We start from the raw sequence: 13,401 nt of genomic DNA, 5'->3' as shown, positions 1-13,401 counted from the left end.
CCCTCCAGGTGGCAGCTCTCTGTGGCTGCCCTGAAGCTAAAATCTCCCCTTCATGCAGGGTTAGACCTGGCTCCCAGCCTGCTGGGCTGTCTTCAGTGGGCAGTGAGCTGTTCTCTGTCCTTTTGTGGGTTCTGTAGTTCCAAAGTTTATTTAGAGTCATTTTTAAATTTATTTTTATTTATTTTTAATTAATTTGTTTGTTTCCTTTTAGTTTACAGGATTCAATTCCACAATTCCTAGAGTTTCACATTTTGTCCCAATCCCTCCTCTCACCCAATGGCGGCATATAGTCAAGTATAGAATCTGTAAATATTTTTTTTTCTGCTTATTTCACATTTATTCCTCTATAACCAAGACAAGTCATTTTATCTGTTGTTATATCAGATTCAAGTTATTTCCTACAGACTTTTGTATTTTCCTGGCCACATGCAGCTTTAATGGGCAAAAAGAATGTTAAAGTTCCAGATCTCTTATACTTTGGAAGCCAGACTGAAATGCATTTGTTTCTTTTTTTGTTTTATTTGCTTGTTTGGTTGGTTTTTGAATGTGCTTTTATGCTTGAATTCCATTTATTTATTTATTTATTTATCTATTTTGCTTTCACCTTGGACATTAGCCAAATTATAAAGATTGATTGCATCAGATGGAATGAAAAATGGTAAAGAAGACATACAACCAAACAAGAGAAGGAAAAAGATCAGGTATTTTGCTTCCACCTGAATATAAACTCAGTTCTTTCTAGTTCTTTCTCTGGATGCACATATTTCTCTCCATCATGAGTCTTTTGGGATTGACTTATATCACTGCATTGCTAAGGAGAGTCCAGTCAATCAAAGTTGGTCATCACACATATGTTGTGTCTGTAATTGTGTACAAATTTCTCCTGGTTCTACTTTTCTCATTCAGCATCAGTTCATATAAGCCTCTGCAGGTAAATTTGAAGACCATCTGCTCCTCGTTTCTTATATCACAATAGTATTCCACAACATTCATATACCACAACTTGTTCAGCCATTCCCCAATTGATGGGCACCCCCTTAATTTCCAATACTATACCACCACAAAAAGAGCTGCTATAAACATTTTTGTACATATGGGTCTTCCTCCCACTTCTATGATCTCTTTGGGATATAACCCTAGGAGTGGTATTGCTGGGTCAAAGGATATGAAAGTATTTATAGTCCTTTGGGCATAATTCCAGATTGCTCTCCAGAAAGGCTGGATCAGTTCACAACTCCGCCAGCAATGAATTAGTGTTCCAATTTGCCCACATCCTCTCCAGCATTTGTCATTTTCCTGTTTTGTCATCTTAGCCAATCTGACTGGTGAGATGTGCTACCTCAGAGTTGTTTTCATTTGCATTTCTCTAAACAATAGTGAATTAGAGCATTTCTTCATGTGCTTATAGATATCATTAATTTCTTTCTATGAAAATTGCCTGTTCATATCCTTTGAACATTTATCATTTGGGGAAATGACTTGTATGCTTATAAATCTGACGCAATCCTCTGTATATTTTAGAAATGTGTCCTTTGTCAGAGAAATAGATTGTAAAGATTCTTTCACAATTTCCCACCTCCCTCTTAATCTTGGTTACATTGGCTTTGTTTCTACAGAAGTTTTTCAATTACATGTAGTCAAAATTATCCATTTTACATTTATAATGTTCTCTAATTCTAGTTTACTCATAAAGTCTTTCCCTCTCCACAAGTCTGACAGGTAAACTATTCCTTGTTTTACAAGACTGCTTAGAGTATCAGCATTTATAACTAGATCATGCCCCCATTTACACTTGATTTTGGTATATGTTGTAAGATAATGGTCTATGCCCATACTATATTCCCGTTTTCCCAGCAGTATTTGTCAAATAGTGAGTTCTTATCCCAAAAACGAGGGTCTGGGGGTTTATCAAACAATACATTACTGTAGTCCTTGACTTCTGAATCTCATGTGCCTAATTTATTCCATTGATCCACTCCTATATTCCTCAGCCAGTACCAAGTACTTTTGATGACTGCTGCTTTATCATACAAAATGAAATCTGCTATATGTAGTCCACCCTCCCCAGCATTTCTTTTCATTAATTCCCTTGATATTCTGGACCGGTTATTCTTCCAAATGAATTTTGTTAGTATTTTTTCTAGCTCTATAAATTAGTTGTTTGGTAAATTAACTTGTATGTCATTAAATATAAAATTTAACTTAGGTAAAATTGTCATTGTTATTATATTAGATCGACCCAGCCTCGAGCAATTGATATTTTTCCAATTAGTTAGATCTGACTTTATTTGTGTGAAAAGTGATTTGTATTGGTGGTCATATATGTCCTGGGTTTGTTTTGGCAGGTAGATTCCCAAATATTTTATAATGCCTACAGCAACTTTAAATGGGATTTCCTTTTCTATCTCTTGCTGTTGAATTTCATTGGAAATATAGAGGAATGCCGAGGATTTGTGTGCGTCTATTTTGTATCCTGAAACTTTGCCAAATTAATTTATTGTCTCAAGTAGTTTTTAGATTTCCATCTAAAATGATACTTTTTGTGTTTCTTCTCCATGGAGTCCTATGCTTAACTGGTTATTATTCAGTCCTTGTAACAGAACCAATGAGGGAAAAGCTCATATAATTCCCATCTCCCTCCCTTCTTTTCCTCTGCTATACAGTTTTTATGCCTCTTTGTGCAGCATAATTTACCCTTTTCCACTTCATTCATTCCCTTTCTTCCATTGCAATCCCTTTGTAGCTTTTAACAAGATTTTTTTAATTGTCATTTTGTGTATTTTATACTCATACCCTCTACTTGTCTATAACCAGTTTGCTCTCATCAAATAGCCAGGTGTGTGTGTGTTTTCCTTGTTTATTTTCTGTTGAGTTCTGGTTTTTCATTTATTTATTTTATCAAGAAGGTTTTGAACTCTTATATTGTTGAATGACAATTTCTTTGCCTGGAAGAATATGCTCAGTCTCATTGGGCATGTGATCCTTGGTTGTAACCCGAGCTCTTTTGCCTTCTGAAAAATTGTATTCCATTGCCTCCAATCTTTCAGTGTAGAGGCTGCCAAATCCTGTGCAATCCTGACTGTGGACCCTCTATATTTGAATTGATTATTTCTGGCCACTTGAAGTATTTTCTCTTTTATCTGGTAGTTCTGGAGTTTGGCCACAACATTTTGAGGACTTTTCAGTTTGGGATCTCTTTCAGCAGGTGTCCGGTGGATTCTCTTGATTTCTACTTTATCCTCAGGTTCTAGTATCTCAGGGCAGCTTTTCTTAATGAGCTCTTGGAGAATGTTGTCCAGGCTCATTTTTTCATCATGATTTTCTGGTAGGCCTATGATCCTCAGATTATCTCTCCTGGATCTGTTTTCCAGATCAGTTATTATTTCTTTGAGATATTTTACCTCTTTTTTCTAATTTTTCATTCTTGTTGTTTTGTTTGACTAATTCTTGGTTCCTCAGAGAGTTATTTGTTTCAATTTGGTTGATTCTAGTTTTTAGCAAATCATTTTCCTTGGTTAATTTTTGGAGCTCCTTTTCCATATCATACATTTTTCTTTTTAGAGAGATGTTTTCTTCATTATAATGTTTTTCTAATTCTGCTCTTTTGGTTTTGAGAGAATTATTCATTTTGTCTTCTATCTCTCTCATTTGGATTTCAAACTTCCTTTTGATCTCATCTAGGAGAGCCTTCTGTGTTTGGGACTCATTCCCTATTGATGTTTCAGCTGTGGGTATGAAGTCCACATTGTCTCCCTCTGAGTTTGGTTCTGCCCTCTGAGGATAGTAGGACTCTAGAGTCTTTGTCTTTGCAGTCTGCTTTCTACTAATTTTGAGGCAGGGCCCTAGCCATGCCCTTCCTCTAGGGATCCCAAGCCTTTACTGTAGAGGGTTTTGCCCCGAGGCAAGAGTTACTATGTTTTCAAGGTCAGAGGTGGGGTTTTGAGCAGGTGAGGATCACTCTTTCATCCTGGTCTTTGGAGGTCCTGATAGGGGCTTTTTTTTTTTCTGGGCTATGAAGTGGTAGCCCCAGGAGTATTTGCTGTCCAGGACAGGGGCCCCTGTATTTGCTTCTTACCTTGCTCTTTCCAGTTCCAGCACTTTGGTGATAGGCCTGGTAGTTGCCCTTGTGGTTGGTGGGATGACTTGCCCTCCCAGTTGCTCAAGCCCCTTCCATGCCTGCCTTTGCCAGCCTCGCCTGCTGGGCCTGTGTCCTATAGTCATTTTTTACATGAATTGGAGGAGGTGGGGGCAGGAGCCGTGTGGAATTCCTGTTTCTAATCTGCCATCTTGACTCTGTCTCCTGCATTTTTTCTTTTCAAGACTGTCACTCATGTGCTTTGGCCATTTTTCTTACTGAGACATTTTCGTTTGCATTTTCCTATGTCTTCAATATTGAAACTTTATTTTATGCAAAATATTTTCTGCAAATAAGTGTTGTTGGTATTGTTCAATAATTTTGTCATATCAGAGTCTTCATGATTCCTTATGAGGTTTTCTGGGTGAAGATACTGGAGTGGTTTACCATTTTCTTCCCCGATGGATTAAGGGAACAAGAGGTATACTGACTTTCCCAGGATCCCATAGCTAGTGAGTAATTAAGACCAGATTTGAATTCTGTTATTCCTGATTAAGGTCCAAGGCCCTATCCACCAAGCCAACATAATTTTAGCTGCATCGATTTTATTTGTAAAAAAGTTTTTCAAGGATATGTAATCATATTCCCCCTTCTTTTTGTATTGACTCTAGGATTCTCTAAACCATTATATCTTCTGTAAATAAAAATAATTTTGTTTCCTTTCCCCAAACTTATTCTTTCAATTTTTGTTTTATTTCTATAGCTAAAAGTTGTAAAACTGTAAGATGTTATAGCATTGAGAATGGAAAATCTTGCTTTGCCACACTTGTTGAAAGTACTATAATTGTTCTTCCATTATATTTAATGTGAGTGCTTAGTTTCAGATACATCATAGGCCACAGTTTTAGAGCTGGAATGGACTTCAGAGGTTATCTTCTCCAACTCATTTATTTTTCAGATGAGGAAAATGAGGACAAGAGAAGTTAATTTTCTTTACCAGGAACACATAAGTATGAAATTTCAGAGTGAATATGTCATTCTAGTAGACTGAAGCAAATCTGTTTCTACTTCAATAATATCATCCTGCCACTCAAACCAGGCTTTTAACTTAGATCCAGTAACTGATCCATGACAAAGTCAGTTATTTCCATTTCATTAGGCTGTCACATTTATTGTTTTTCATACTAAAGAAAATTCCATTTAACCCTTTGATTTTTTTTTTAAGCAATCGGGGTTAAGTAACTTGCTCAAGGTTACACGGCCAGTTATTTCTGGGTGTGGTGCTGAGTGTCTGAGCCTGGGATTCGATCTCCAGGTCGTCCCAACACTGGAGCTGGTGCTCTTACTCGCTGAGCCACCTGGCCACCCCTAAGCAATTGGGGTTAAGTAACTTGCTCAAGGTTACACAGCCAGTTATTTCTGGGTGGGTGCTAAGTGTCTGAGCCCGGGATTCGATCTCCAGGTCTTCTCAACACTGGAGCCGGTGCTCTTACTCGTTGTGCTACCTGGCCACCCCTAACCCTTTGATATTAATAACTTTAATGTATATATGTGCTATACTTTGTCAAAGTTATTATTGAATCTAAAGATGTCATTAAGCAATTTAGTTATTTTTATTGTTAATATGTTTTAGTATCTTCCTAGATTTTCAAATGTTGTATCATTTTTGCATTATTGGTTTAACCTAAGTGTGTTATAGTGGACAAGTCTTGAATACGTTGTAGTAGTATCTAAGTATTTTATTCAATATTTTTTGCATCAAAATTAATTTGTGATAGTGGTACATGGTTTTCTTTCTCTCTTTTAAAAAATTTCTTCCTACTTTCAGTATCGAAATCACCCTTATCTTATAGAAGAAATTTGAAAAGGTGCTTTTCTATTTTGATTTTTGCAAGAAACTTAAGTAAGTAACAGGAGTTAACTGAATTTTCCTTTAAATATTTGATCAAATTTACATCAAAAGTCCATAATAGAATTTTGGCCCTTCCCTCTCACCTCCCTTGAAAGATCATACATATTAATTCATTTCTTTTCCTTAACTAGAATTATTTTAATTCTGTTTCCAATTCTATTTATCCAAAAAACATGTTTTCTTTGGAAATATTAATTCATTTAAGTTTTTTGTTGGCATATTATTTAAGAAATTAAATTTAACATATTTCATTTCTCATTCATGTGTTGTAAATTCTTTTTTAAATTTTGAAAAAATTGTTTTCTTCTCTCTCACTTAGATTAAATTAGCCAATGGTTTAGCCATTTTATTTATACTTTCCAAAATTTAGCTCTCAGCTATCAATTGAAATAATTTTTAGAATAACCTTCTAAAACCTACTGCTACTCACTCTTTTTTGATTTTTGTAGTTTCTATTCTTATGCTCTTAACTTGGTTGATTTCATATTTTTTTAGTTCCATGCTGAGTTAATTGATCATTTCTTTCTGGTCTTTCTTAATGAATGTTTTAGTCCATCAATCAATAAACATTTCTAGGCACCTGTGCTCAGTACAGTTAGATTTCATTATTTGCCTACTTTGTGACATACACTCCAAATATGAAATAAACTAAAAAAGCACAAAAAAAAACCAAAACCTAAACCATCCCTGCTCTCAAGGAGCTCACTGTCTTTGGGGGGAGACAACATCAAGACAAGCTATATATAGGCTAAATTGGACATAATCAATAGAAAAAAAGGCAATCGAATTAAGGGTCATTGGGAAAGGCTTCCTACAGATGATAGCATTTTATCTGGGACTCAAAAGAAGCCAGGAAAGCCAGGAGACAGAGATGAGGAGTGAGAGAGTTCTGGGCATGGGACATCCCCATGTTAAGCTAAAATTTCCTGACCCTGGTGATGGAATGTATTGGGCAAGGAACAGTGTGGAGGACAGAGTTACGGGATTACAGAATCTATAGGGCTTTTAAAGATTTTAATATTCCTCTACAGGCTGCTTTGGATATATACTAAAAAGGCAGCTGGTGGTATAATACATAAGAGTTCTCATCCAGGAGTCAGATAGACCTGAATTTAAATTTGACCTCAGACAATTACTAGTTTTCTTTGTGACCTTGGACAAGTCACTTAACTTGGCCTCCATTTCTTCAACTGTAAAATGGAGATAATAATAACACTACCTCTTAGGGTTGTTGCTAGGATCAAACAAGGTAATATTTGCAAAAAAGTAAAAAATCACTTAGCACGATATATATAGTAGCTACTGTGTGAATGCTTATCCCCTACCCTTTCCATCTGAAGTTCTTTTTTTTAATCATATATTGCTTCTTGCTTTATTTGATCACAGAATTCTTTGGAATGACATTAGCCCCCATAATTTCTTAAAATCACACAGGCATAAAATTCAGAAGTTGTAAACGTTCTCGGGATCCATCTAATACAGTGGTTCTTAAAATGAGGATGGATTTCAGGGTAGCATTTAGAAGAGAAAAAAAATACATCTTTATTTTCATTAATATTTAGTTTTGTGCAATAAAAATGCTATTCTTATTAAATAGGGATCCATAGGCTGTATAGACTGCCAAAGACGTCCATTACACAAAAAGTTAAGAACCTTTATCTTATACAACTCATACGTAAGAGGAATATTCACTATAACATATTCAGCAAGTTCTCATTCTTTCTTTCCTTGAAGAGACTCAGAGGAGGAATCCACCACCTTCTGACCCAGGATTCTCTACCTAATCCGTTCCCTATTCTGCGGAACAATTGTGGATGAAAAGATGGATTTGGGGACTGTGGTCTGATATATAGGGACCCTATGACAAGAACTTTAAAAACTGCACCTCCCAGTGTGGGATGGGGTTACAGAGAAGGGCACAGAGAACCCCTGGCTGTGGGTTCAGATTTAGAATTTTGGCATAATCCTGTTGCATTGTTTTTGTTTATTTGCCTGTTTGTTTGTTTGCAGTTGTCAAGGTAGAGAAGAGATATGGAAAGAAGTATTAATGGTGATTCTATAAAAATTCATTGATCCTTGGTTTCATTTGGTATTCTTTAAAAAAAACATTCCCAAATCGGTTCTTATAGGAATTGTTCTTAATTCATACTTTTCAAATCATCATATTTATTATATGTCCCTCTTTCTATTCTTCCAGAAAAAGTGATATCTAATAAAACTCAAAAGATCATAAAAATCAGGAAATGAGGTATGGATTACTCAAATTCACGATTGTTAAAATGCAACTTGAGAACAAATCATGTTTAGTTGCAATATTTTAGACATCTACAGTTTGGTGCAGCTAGGTGGCACAATGGATAGAGTACGGGGTCTGGAGTCAGGAAGACATGAATTCAAATCTTGCCTCAAACACTTGGTAACTGTGTGACCCTGGGCAAATTGTTTGACTTTATTTGCCTCAGTTTCCTCATTTGTAAAATGAGCTGGAGCAGGAAATGGCAACCATTCCAGTGCCTTTGCTAAGAAAACCCCCAAAACAGGATCAGAAAGAGTTGTCCTGACTAAAAAGTGACTGAAAAAAATTTAAAATTAAGGTTTCTTTTTTTCCTTCCCAGACAAATCCTTTCCCCTGACTCCCCATAACTGCAAATACTTCTCACCTCTAGCAGGAAATTGAAACCAAAGGATAATCTCTTTAAAACTAGGAGGAATTTTAAAGGTCAAGTCCAGCAATTTACTTTTCAAGATGAGGAAATTCATATACACAAATAAACATGCATATACATCCACACACATATATGGATGTGTATGTATGCATATATGTATATCCATATATATGTGCATATACATTGTATACGTGTGTATACATATGTTTAAAATTTCTCACATACTATGTGCCAGGCATTGTACCAAATGCTTTACAATTATTATCTCATTTGATACTGTGATAGTAATGGCAATTAAAGATTCCCCTGTATTGGCTTGGTTTTCAAATTGATTGTGTTAAAACCCAGAGTTTGTTAATCCCACCTGTGGGATGGGCTTGTTGATGTGAAAAGAAAGTCCTGAACTGGGAGGAGCTGGTGAGGTAGATTTGGAGAGACACTAGAGAGAGGCGGAAGATCTTTTTTGGAAGCAGCACCTCGTGGAGAGAGAGAGACTAAGAGAATTGCTGGTGGCCGCTTTGAATTGCCCTGGACTTTTGAGACCTGCCCCCTGAGCTGCCAAGGACTGAGGAGACATGGCTGTTTTGCTGGTACTTTGTCTGTCTGTTTTGATGTTATTTTGCCAGATTTGTCCACTGGTGAAAGACGGTCCTTTTGTTGAAGAAGTCCTGGAACCTGGCTGTTCGCTAAGAAGCCCTGAGACTGTCCTGCAGACAGAGAGTGAATACTGTCCACTGGTGAGGGACAGTGCTGTTGTTGCAGGGGTCTGGAGACTGTCCTGCAGACAGAATGAATACTGTCCACTGGTGAAGGACAATGCTGTTGTTGCAGGGGTCTGGGAGCCTTTCTGTTGGTTCAGAAGCCCTGAAGAAGGATTTCCTTGTTGTATGTTTACAGAAATCCTGGGAGAGGGCTTTGCTAATGTGTTCAGGGGTTCTAGGACTGTTCTACAGACAGAGGATGAATTCATGAAGGGACTGGCAATGTATCTTATGGCCTTGCTAAGCCTTGTCTCCCCAGGAACTAAGATTGCTGAGAACTTGCCTCGTGTCAAGATGAAGAAAAGAGCTCCATTTGGGTATTAAGTGCTGTGTTTAAACTTGATGTAACTCTGGGGTAGATTCAATTGTGATCCAGGGGTGGGGAACTTTTGACCTTATGTTTGGAAACTAATCTCCATTTGAGAAGAGGGGCTTTGTGGTGGACTTAATTAAGGTACAGCCTAGGGGTGGAGAAGTATTTAGAAGAGGGACTTTATAATTGATTGAATGATTGGAAGGTCCTGGGGTGGGGTAGTCCTTGGAGATTATTTAATCACACTTAGTAAATGCTGTATTTTGAATGATGTCATGTTTTGATCTTCTCTGTTCTTGGTTGGTCACTGAATAAAATGGAGAGCACCTATGCTGGTATTCTGAACCTTGGGAAGTTGCCTTTGCTTGGCATTACATTACAGATACTCACATCAACAACAACACTGGAAGCTAGAGATTATTATTATCCCCCTTTTATAGATGAGAAAACTGACACAAAGAGAGGTCATGACTTACCTAGTGTCACACATATAAAAACTGAGGCTAGATTTTAACTCAGGTCCTCCTGATTCCAGGCCTGGTACTGTATAAACCACCTAGATGCCTCTATAGGCTAGAAGTATACAACACCGCATGACTGTTAGACTCATTTGATCAGTTAGTTGGTTTCATGAAGGGAAAGGGGACATATTTTAACATGAAGGCAATTTAAAACAAAAGGTATATAAAACATTTTTAAAAGATTCACACAGTTCTTAGATCATCTACATAAATTAATTTGTTTGGTATTTGTAAATTTTGTCCAGTAAAGATTGCATTGAAAATACTGGTAACTCAGTGACATAGTATAAAGAATCTTGGACCTATTATTAGGGAAATTGAACTTAAAATCCTACCTTGGCCACCTACTAAGTCTATGACCCTTTGCAAATCATTAAACTTTCCATCAGCTTCAGTTTCTTTATAAAGTGGGCATAATTACCTCCCAGGATTGTTTTAGGGATCAAATGAGCACACGCATTTGTGTGTGTATGTATGTATATATGTACACATACAAACATGTTTATGCATATAAATGGCTTTGCACATCAGAAAACTCTGTATAAATGCTAGCTATTTATTAGCAGTACTAGTAATACTACCTTATTGTTGAGTTGTTTCAGTTATGCCCGACTCTTTGTAAACTCATTTGGGATTTTCTTAGCTATTGTTTATTTTTTTTAAGATGAGGAATTGAGGCAAACAAGATTAAGTGACTTTCCCAGGGTCATACAGATAGCATGATCCTGAGCCTGGATTTGAATTCATGACGATGACTCTCCCTGATTCCAAGCCCAGTGCTCTATCCACTATACCACCTAGCTGCCCCAGTAATACTTCTACCATAACTAAAAATAAAGAGCTAGTATTTAGTAATAAATAGCTAGCTTTCTCACTGTAAATGAAACCTAATTATCTAAATTAGTTACACAATGTCAAAAGGCATATCAGTCTATACAATGTAAAGTATTTGTAGACTGAATTATAACATGTGTTCAAATAAAATCAAAACTCCATCACCACATTGGATATGGGATCACGTTCTCCAAAATCAGGGCCAGGGACCCCTGAAAGCTCATGACCTGACCCCTCAGGTGGGAAGATAGATCACATCCCATCCTCTCTGTAATAATCTATTATTGAGTTTATCATCACTATGCCACCTAACTTTTATCTCTAATACTCTTCATCTCCACTTTTCCCCCTCAATTCCGTACAGTCTCAACCTCTCCACTTCTGACCTGAGTATGGCCCCTCAGGGAAGTTATAACCTAATCACTACCTGAGAACCCAAAGCAGCAGATGCTGCACAGAAGTTTTTGGTAAATTTCTTCCCTCCAACCTCTAACAAACCATTCCCTGAACCACAGATTGCTTCATGGTTGTGGCAGATGCCCCTTGTAGGGTGACCTCTGGGACCATTGATCAGTAAGAGCTCTATATTTCCAATTTTCATTTTGATGGGAAATAGAGAATCACAGAGTAAACAGGTACATGGATGTGTTGTGATCTTTATGATTGATCTCATGACATCATCATTTTATTGCCAAATTCATAATTCTTCCAAACTCCCCTATTACTGCTTAGAACACTTGTACTTTGGTTCGGTTGCTTTGGTTCACAATCTCAGCTATATCTTCAATTCCTCATTCTCCCTCACCCCACATATCCAACCAGTTGCCAAATTCTATTGTTTCTACAATCTTCACATGCCTGGTATTTTTCCCTTTCTCTCTAGGCTATCACCCTCATTCAGACTCTCATCCCCTCTAATATGAAGTGTTTATTTCAATGGCCTCATAAATGGCTTCCCTGCTTCAGTTCTCTCCACTCACCAATCAATCACCCACAGAGTCTATAGAAATAGTGCTATATAAATGCTAGCTCATATTATTGCTGTTGTTATTATTACTGTAGGAATTGAATCACAACCATATTGACATTCTCACTTTTATTAAAAGAAAAGGTACCAAAATGATTTTCCTGAGGTATAGAAATGTTTAATATTTCTTCCTTACTTAATCAAATCCAGGGGCATAATATTGACTTTAGGTTTTCATACTATTTCACTCATCTTTTCTGATTTTAACAGCCATATTCTGTATGGTTTGCATGTGCATGATTATTAATGTATTATTTTACTACTTTTATTGATAGTAGTACATGATCAACATTTTTGGAAAACATTGTTTTAGAATGAACTAATGTTAACCTTAGCAGATACATCTCTCTACTTGGCAAGATCAAGTTTTTGCTGCCTGAATCATTTTCTGATAATCTGCCTCTCCTCCTTGTGATGATTATTTTGTATCAACATCTCTATGAAGTGATGATATAGTAAGCAATTTTCCTTTTTGAAAACATCTTCTCATTTTTATTCTTTATTTTAATTTTATGTTTTATTTCATGTTATGAAAAGCTAATTCTGAGTAAATCCCAACCAATACAAAGTATTTTTTTGTCTGTTAAGGTATTGTGAATTTCATATTCTCTGAATTTATTCAGTGCTTATCAAGTCTAGCTTCAGATTTTTCTTAATTACATGGTCATGATGTACAGGTATCAGTAGTATATAGGATCTGACTCTTTCTCATTTCTTGATCATGAACCATTTTTCCCATAATTGTTTTCATTATCATCTTCCCCCGTCTCCACTCTCTCACTGAAGACAAATTTTATCAAACTGTATACTTACTAACTTTTGAGTATATACTCCAATTCCTCATAACATCTCACTGCGTTACCTTCTGCAACAGTTGCTAGAACTTATGATCATTTCATTTTGATTGCATGAGCTGTAATCATATTTGGGATTTTTTTGTCTAGTCATACGCATTATTAGTACTGCAAGGTAATTTCACCAGGTGTCCTATAAAAGAATAGTTCTTATTACACATAGCTGTTCAATGAAATTGACTCTGCCAACTTCTCTCCAAGGAGAAACTGTGACTTATTCTTTCATTTAGCTATAATAACTTTATGGCTTCTGAATTTGTTGAGAGTGAGAATATCAAAATGAAAGTGATAAATAGAATGTTCTTTTTGCATCATTGGACAAAGAGTACTCCATACTCACACAAATTGTGAAGAAAATTATTTGTAGGTAATTCAAAAATTGTGTCAGCCATAATACTCTCTCTCTCTCTCTCTCTCTCTCTCTCTCTCTCTCTCTCT

General features: G+C 36.4%; 1 protein-coding gene across 1 annotated transcript in view; it reads left to right on the top strand.

Annotated features, from left to right (window-relative positions):
• The window catches only part of LINGO2 (leucine rich repeat and Ig domain containing 2), a 1,702,561-nt gene that overhangs the window by 155,256 nt on the left and 1,533,904 nt on the right, over positions 1 to 13,401 (top strand). The window lies entirely within an intron of this gene.

Source organism: Petaurus breviceps, unplaced genomic scaffold (assembly GCF_028583685.1).
Source record: "Petaurus breviceps papuanus isolate PSGF00001 unplaced genomic scaffold, PetGlider_PUasm1.0 125, whole genome shotgun sequence".
Lineage (NCBI taxonomy): Eukaryota > Metazoa > Chordata > Mammalia > Diprotodontia > Petauridae > Petaurus > Petaurus breviceps.
The sequence above is the reverse complement of the archived record's forward strand: the minus strand, read 5'-3'. Positions and strand labels throughout refer to the sequence as shown.